The following is an 8,619-nucleotide window of genomic DNA, read 5'->3' as shown; positions in this document are numbered from 1 at the left end:
CAAACTCTTTAAAATCGCGTCATTTTGGAACTTTCAAGCGCAGATGCGCAGATTTTGGTATGCCAGTTGTCGTGTAATATTACGCTAGATAAAAAGACTCACGGGGTCCAATTGCGCTGTTACCTGCGAGCAAATAAAAAAAAAAAAATAGAGAAAACTGTGTCAGATTGGCCGGTCTCTTTGGCGAAAGGTAAATCCGGTGGCTGTACCTTTTTACTATACAAAAGTTCGTACTGGTGTAGGGCCTTTAGCGACCATGAATGGAAGAATGAAATAATAAATAAAACATGCTCTCCTGCCATAATACAAGCAGTAGTTGGGGGTAGTACTGCCGGCTGACTGAACTGCTATTTAAGTAACGGAAAAAAGATATGCTAGTTGATCATTTAGCAAAATAGAACAACGGAGTGCTATAGGATAATTTTGGAGTAGCCACAACTATTCTAAGAACGCGAACCACTTCACAACAATAGCTACAAGCGAGAGTTCGATGTTCGGTAGAGCACGCCGATACAGCCCAAAGATGGAGAATGGCGACCTCCCGGTTTGTCGTCTGCTAGCGGAGTCGGGCGCGTGCCCTCTCTCTCGTTTTACCCCGCCGAACCCGCTGAACTTCCCGGATGTGTAGAGAGGGCGCTGCGGTCGAGCAAAATGGTGCCGCCCAGAGAGCGCTAAATGGAATGGTCTATAGTTACAACATGGTGAGAATGGTGAGGCCCTTCAGTTGTCTGCTTCCTGCGTGAGCTTCCTACCTTTGGCATCTTGAGTGTGCGCACGCGTAGCCAAAGCACGCAGAAGGCATGGAGTGTCCATTCATGGCCCAACGTTTCCATGAAGGGTGCATTGGATCGCATCATAGAATTTAATTTTCAAATGCTGCTCCAGAATTTTTAAAAACCTAGGGATGTTTTTTTTTGTCAAAAATCCTGTTACTGATTTTACTGCAAATTTTGTCTAAAATTGCAGAGAAGTCGATTCTGTGTGTCATTGCCACGGTGGAAGGGAGGTCTCCGAGCATTTGAGGCCACAAAGGAGGTTGACATTACATTTGGGCTTGGTGCGTCACCCGGCGGGCACTGTCTGGTTGGGGCTCTGAGCGCAGGCGCAGTTACGCCTTTTGAGGCTGTGAGGGGTGTGACTGTGCCTCTGCGATGGGTTAATTTACAACCTTTATTTGTCCATAGATGGGGTCAGGGAAGAGAGAGTGTTGGGAGAGCCTGCGCGAGTATTTTTAGAGGGCAGCTCTTGGGCGCCTGTTTCCAGCTTGAGCGGCGTCGGTGTAACTGCGCGTTGCACTATGGGTTGTTTTCCATAACAACATCACCACGCATTGCATTGTGGGTAAATTTACCCGCTAAGTTTAGTGGGAAAATTCTCCTGTAAATTTAGCAGAAAAAATTCCCCACTAAATTTAGCAGAAAAAATTCCGCTAAACTTAGCGCAAAAACTTTACCCACTAAACTTCGCAGAAAAAATTCCCTGCCGAGTTAAGTGGAGAAATTTCCCCGCTGGCAGAAAAAATATGCCTCAGATACAGCGTAATAAACTTCCTGCTAAATTTAGCGGAAAAAATTTCCCCACTAAATTTAGCAAAAGAAATTCCCATAAATTTAGCAGAAAAATTTTCCTGCTAAATTTACCTGAAAAATTTCCTTGCTTAATTTAGTGAAAAAATTTCCTCTCTAAATTTGGCACAAAAATTCCCCCACTAAAATTAGCAAAAAAAAATTCCCCACAAGATTTAGCGGAGAATTTTTTCGGCTAAATGGGAGGGGAGGGATGTGGCAGAGGGGCATACCCTCCTATCCGTATCTTGCCCTCCTCTTCAAGAGCTGCACTCTAATTTTGGGGTGCAGGAGATTGTAAACGTCTCATTTTTTATGGGCGAAGCTCTTTAGGGTCTAGCCTTGTCCGTCCCGTCCGCCCGGCGTCCGTGCTCACATAAAAAGAAAAAATGTTTGTTCACTCAACAGTATTCAAACCTGTGCGGGGAGACCCCAATGGATTTCTAGTCCCTCGCCTTAACCACTCGGCTTTCCCTACTCAAGAGCTGGGGATGTCATGAATGAAACGTTGCATGCAGCCGCTCAACGTCTGTACAGGAGAGGGCGCTATATAATCGCATTAAACTTTGCATGCATTGGCTCAACGTTTATAGACGAGAGGGCGTTGCGGTCAAATGCGTATATAACCACGTTCCATACCACACATTCACTTTCTGACATGGACAGTTGACTTAAGCGGTGGAGATGCGTTCCCACGGCTTCTAGTGGATCCAAGTTGATCCGCTAGAAGAACCACTGGCTCTGCATTTCAGCGACCATAAAGCAGTAATAATGAAGTCAAAACGCAACCAGGAACTCGGCACTACCTATGAACAATAAAAAAAATCAGCACCATCAGCACTACCTATGTACAATAAAATCAGTATCATCAGCACCACCAGAGCTTCGCCCCAATCAACATCATTCACCACGTGGAGATGCGGTCATTTTTTGGGGTACTTTCTGAGGAACGTACAGATCCTGGCTTTTAAGTACATGCCCCAAATTGTATGTTAAATTCGTATCGCAAAGTGATGCTGTGCCAACCAAAAACTCTAGCAGGTGATGCTACTCATCGGGTCATTTCTCTGAGTAAAATAACGCGCAAGAAAGAGGAGTAGACAAGGAGCACGTGGGGACGTCTGAACACCGAGCTCTGGTTGGAGTGATTAGTGGGTAGACCAAAGCGGTAGAGGTAGATCTCAAGCTATCGGCCGATTTGTCTCCACTGCATGCGTTGTAACGCCAGCGGCTGGTGTTTAGAGTTAGCATTCGAACGTGGTCGACAAGTGCAGTGGAGACAAAAGCAGCCTTTGTCTCCACTGCAATCGTTGAACGCGTTAAGGCTGCGGTCCCACGGCCGCAACAGTAATGCCGGTGCTGGCTATACTTCGGCTCATGTTCGCGGTACAATTGTCACATCTGTGCAGGAGTAGCGCAATTCATTCTAATTGCAGATGAATGGCCCATTCATCTTCAATGCCTTAGGACAAAATGTGATCTACCTCCGCAAATGTAACTCGTTATAAAAAAACAAAATTTCAGATTTTTATATTTTTGGAGACATGCCTTTCAGTTCTAGGTTTATAAACTTCTAATGCAACCAGGTCCCGTTCCGACTTTGTTAATAAATAGATGGGCACATGCAGTCTCCTATTTACATTTTTTTTTTTTAAATTGGTGCAAACATTTTTATACCTTTGTTTTACAACCTTCCGGAAGGCAGTAGCAATGTGGAAAGATGCAGTTCCCATGACCGCGAAGCTACAGAATGTGGCTCAAGCAACAGTGCGAGAGAGCTGAATCTTCACAACCCTGCGGTTACCCAAGGGTCTACCCAGAGTGGTCAAGTGTTGAGACACAAAGCCTGCACTGGAGCTTCTTAGGTGGACATACTTGCCAGGTGACATATGGTACCTACAAGCGGCAGAGAGGCCATTTACCCGAGCGCTGACGGACGAGGATTAGTTGGGGCACACCGGTAACCGCTCTGTTGACATCAGTCCAACAATCCAGCGCCGCCTCTTAGATTGCAAGCCAAAAGGATCAAGCACCTCAATCCACCATCCGCAACCTTCAGGACTTGGTTACCTTGAAGAACGATGCTCACACTAAAGAGACACTCTCCTCACTATGGGAGTTTGTGCACTTGACTGGCGTCGACCGCATTATGTGAACATGTTCCTTCCCTTATTTCCCTTCCTCCACTGAGGCCATAGTGCAATGGACCTTTTCCAAATACCGACGGCACCAGGCGGTGGCTCCACGAACTAAAAATCAAGGAAGTGACCTACCTGCGCTACCAATCGATAATGGGAGCTATGCTGCCAGTTGCTTCGCTCTCTGAGCTGCGTCGCGTGCCCAACGCGACTTTAAAGAGGGAAATCCGTAGCGTCCACCCAAACGTCGTGTTTTTCTTTCCGTCCACTTTCTTTTTTTGTGTAACACAATTATATATATGCTGCAATTACGTGTTCTACTCGTCGATCTACAGCCTCATTCCGAATTTCCTCGATTTTTCGTTCCGACTTCCACCGCTTGGCATCGGGCGCTCGCGCGTGCGCAGAACGCTTCTCGGAAAAGGTGCATTCTTTTCAGCATAAAGGAAATCGATCCATCAGTTGTTGATCTACTTTCCTCCAGAGCACCCTAAGAGCAGAGCACCGAGTTAGGTCGAAGAAGCAGACCATCGAATTATGAAGTCGAGACTGCTGTCTCGAAGCATAAACATGACTTCGGGAGTCATTCATGTCATAGACACATGTAACAGAACCATGGACAAGATCTCACTGGCAGTGCTCTGCTTCGAAGCATAAACAGGATACTGCGCCATCCACACACCTTTGACCACTCTGGCTACTAGCACAGGCTGGGATAGCATACTGGAAGGGCATACCTAACTTGTAATGCACTCTTAGAGCGCAGCTCTTAGGCGCCCGTTTCCGGCTTGGGCGGCATCGCCGTCGGCGTAACCGCGCTGTGCGTTATGGGACACATGACGTCACTGATGACGTCATCGGAATCCGCATCGTCATCGTCACTGATAACGTCATCAGTAACGTCACTGATGACGTCATCGTCACTTATGACGTCATCAGTGACGTCACTGATGACATCATCGGCATTCGCATCGTCAGCGTCATCGTCACTGATGACGTCACTAGTGATGATGATGTCATCAGGGATGTCACTGGTGACGTCGCTAATGACGTCATCGTCACGTGACCCCTGTGAGGTCACGTGACCCTCGTGAGGCGACGCCGCTCGGGAGGGAGGACTAGCTGACAGGATGAGGACGTGAGGAGGAGGGAGGAGGGGTATATCCTCCCCTCAGTACCCTTCCCTCCTCCTCCTCAAGAGCTGCACTCTAATTCGGCGTTATAGGGAGTTGTAAACGGCTTTCATTTTTTTTAGGACCATAATTAGGATTCATACCGCCGTTCACACACCTTACGGCCGCCCTGCCAGTAATGAGGTGCGACACTGTTTCAGTTGCCTTCAACTCATTAGAAATAGCGGCCTGTCTGCAATCATGGTTACCCTGCCCAGCGGCATAGTTTCCATTTTCATTTTCAGATCTTTTGGGGGGGGGGGGGGGGACATTTCATTATTGAACGCTGTTTCATTGAATGCCGCTCCATCGAATGGTTCACTCAAAATAGCTTGCACAACCGAAATTTCCTATTTTATCTTTATTTCTGGAATCTCGCAGGTAAGGAAGAATGTATTGTATTTTCATAAATAACCGCAAACGTTTGGCAGGAACTATCAATGCTGCGTCTTCAATTATCCAGATGGGTAAGTGTCACCCTGTTGTGACAGCGTTCGCTCAGCATTCGTCTCAAAGGCTTGGGGAGGCCCAAGTCAAGTCTGGTGTGTCCATTTGCGAACTTCCGCCACAACATGGGTTGGGATATCCGGGCCATTGAAGAGCTCTATCTTTGCCACCTGCGCATGCTGGTGTTCCCCAGACTGTCCCTGGTACAGCCACACAGTGAATGCCAGGCATTGACCTTACTGCTGATAGTTAACAGTTTCTTAGCTTCCATGTGGCATCAGTTCGGCTGCTGATCCAGTTCAGTGTCCACGTTTTGGCCACTGTTGGTCCAGACTCTAGTACACTGAGACAAATGTCATGAAGGACCCTGCCAGCCGGACTTTGAGAGCGACCACTTTGTGGTTTTAGTTGCACAGGTGTTTAATTTACTGAGCTTGCTTAGGGGAACAGAGCTGCTAACCATAATAACCCTGACACGAAGGAAAAATAAAAAAAAAACGGACAGTGCAACGAAGTCTCTAACACAGCTTGAAAATTGCTAACAAACGCAGCCGTTTGGCCGTTAATTACAACATATCTGGGCACTTCAGAGTCTTCATCCATTTTGCGGTCTTTTAATGGTAGGTGTTGTGCATATAGGCGAGGGACTGTAATAAAGTTTATGAATAAATGATAAGCATACGAGGTGCCCTAATTCTTGTATGAAGAAGTGACAAGTTAATTAAGTCGAAGTTTTAAACTGCTTACACTTGTGAATTAAACGAGCGTGAGTAATCAACAAGCTTTACATCTAGCAGCTTTGCTTTGAAAAGATTCAATCTTATCTGCCAGATATGTTTGATGAGGGTGCCAGATGATTTATGCATACTCAAGTTGAGATCTGACAAGGCCGCACACGCTCTGTGGTGTATGTCTCTTCTGCACGCCCGTCGCTTTTTTTACCACTTTTAACCCCTAAACATGTTCAACCAACTAGCCCAGCACTGTAGTCAAGAAGATTTGTATCTGTGTGCTTGGAACAGTGTTTGTTTGAAAAAGCCAAGAGTTTGCGATGCCTTGTTATACTCCGCGACAACTTTCTTGGCAATGCAGTGGAAGGTACGTCCCGCGTCCCCTCTCCCATTTTGAGTGTACGCAGGCTCTCCTCCTCCCCCATTTTTGGGGAGAGGAGGAGAGCCTGCGTACACTGAAAATGGGAGAGGGGACACGGGACGTACCTTCCACTGCATTGCCAAGAAAAGTTGTCGCCGAGTATAGCAATGTGTTCAATGTGAAGGTCCCACGTTAAGTACGATGAGAGATGCGTCAAGATATTTAAAGGATAAGACATTTTCAACGGCGTCGCTACCAATGTGAGAAGTGAGATGTCGTTTCAAGGTGAAGATCATAGCTTTTGTTTTATTTATTTTCATGAGCCACGTGTCACACCAGCTTGAAACTGTGTCTAAGTAGTCTTGTAAAATTGTACTATCGCAAGGGTCTATAACGGGACGGTAGATGACACAATCATACGCGAATAGACGAGCGCAATGATTTGATGTTAGAGTGAAGATCATTGATGAACACATCTACACGGTGTTGATTCTTGATCAGTATCCAAGCGTGCGAACAGACCTCTGCGTGCGAAGGCACAGAGACTCAGCGCCTCGGCGTGCCAAGGAAGATTTGATTATGCTGCAAGACCTGAGAAACTTGCCTTCGAGGAGTTGCGCCTTTTTTCTGTTGCACTACGCGTCCGTAAAAAATTTCCATCTGTTCTCAACAGCAAGTCTCACGGATTACACAGGGTTTTTAAAGAACTTCTTTGGGCGAATGACGACGAACGAGTAGAAAACGCGTCTTCGGCACGCTGCTGCCAGCTTCCGCAACGCTCCAGAAACGAGATTTTCAACATGCAAGATGGCTGAGTTGAGCGGCGCATTCGTTTCTTACATCTTTTATCTTGATCATAATCGAAACATCACGGCCGTGTTCCAAAATTTACTCGATCTTGCTCCAGGGTAAGGGGTTTGTACCTTGGCGTTCCAAAACCTACCGTCGTCCAGCATTTTTCAATCTGTGTTGTCACGTGACACGACCCGCCGGAGTAACTCGGATCTATTTGAGTAAGATTTGAAACACAGCCTACGCGTACCGTATTTTCAACCATAAAGAGTTACTACATTTAACCCTTACGCTTACCACCGCTCCATTTATCCGTCCCAGTGTTGCCAGGTCTACTGATTTATCAGTAGATCTACTGATTTCGTTCCGGGTCTACTGATTCACTGAAAAAAACGAAAATCTACTGACTTTTTTTTTAGTAAACATATTAAAATTTATTATTTGGCCCCTTCAGTTCCCAGGGTCGCCCATCAAAGGAAACTCATATTCTCCCAGAATTAAAAATAAAGCACTGGCTAGATGGCCCAGAAGCCCGTCCTATGCGAGTGACTTAGCCGTATATTCATCTATCTATTCACCCAGAGCAGGTTCGACGGTGACATCCGGGCCAGAGACATATAGGGGGAGAGCTTGGCCAGGCTATGATCTCGCCGCCGTAACGTCTCTCTCCCGAGTGAGCCAATCAGCCTGGGGCGCAGAGCGAGAGGTGTGAGCGCATGCGCGTGAACTCTCGGCTGCCCCCAGCTGAACGGAGAGGGCTGCCATTTTCATTCATTCGCCCGGCGGAATGCAACGGATCGACATCCAAATTTCGGTTCTTTCCTTTTATTGGCAGGCTCTGGCAAGAAAATTATATAATGTTATTCCTCGGTGGCTTAAATACCTAACGAATTAAGTATCTCCACGTTTGAACGCAAACTTTGAGACAGGCGAAAAAGAAATATGCCCGTAGCAGACAATGCGTACCCTTAACAGTGCTCCGCGCCGACAGCGTTGCGTCAAAAACCTTCCACAGCCCAGAAAGGAAAAATGGCAGCTTGCAGAGGACTTACATTGGACATGTACGGACGCACTTGCCAAAACGTCTTGTTTTGGTTTCGTTTCAATATTAGTGACAGGTGGATGTCGCACTGTCGCCCTCATCTGTTAATCCCAAAAGTGACTCAGTCTCGATTTCAAAGAATAATCCTCGAAATCGCAAAACTAATCAATGCAAATAAAAAAATAAACATTTGCGGTGCCATTTTATTTTGTCCTTCATAACGAATTACTCGAGAACTGGTCTTTTTTTTCATTTTTATTTGTGTTTATTACCATGTTATTTGTTACTCCATACTATTTCTATGAAGTATGGTTTAATGGAAATAGCAAAACATGGCAAAACGCAGATTTCGTAGAATCTACTGATTTTTG

The sequence above is a fragment of the Ixodes scapularis genome, unplaced genomic scaffold (genome assembly GCF_016920785.2).
Source record: "Ixodes scapularis isolate PalLabHiFi unplaced genomic scaffold, ASM1692078v2 PGA_scaffold2__306_contigs__length_199485367, whole genome shotgun sequence".
Classification (NCBI taxonomy): Eukaryota; Metazoa; Arthropoda; class Arachnida; order Ixodida; family Ixodidae; genus Ixodes; species Ixodes scapularis.
Note: the sequence above shows the minus strand (reverse complement) of the source record.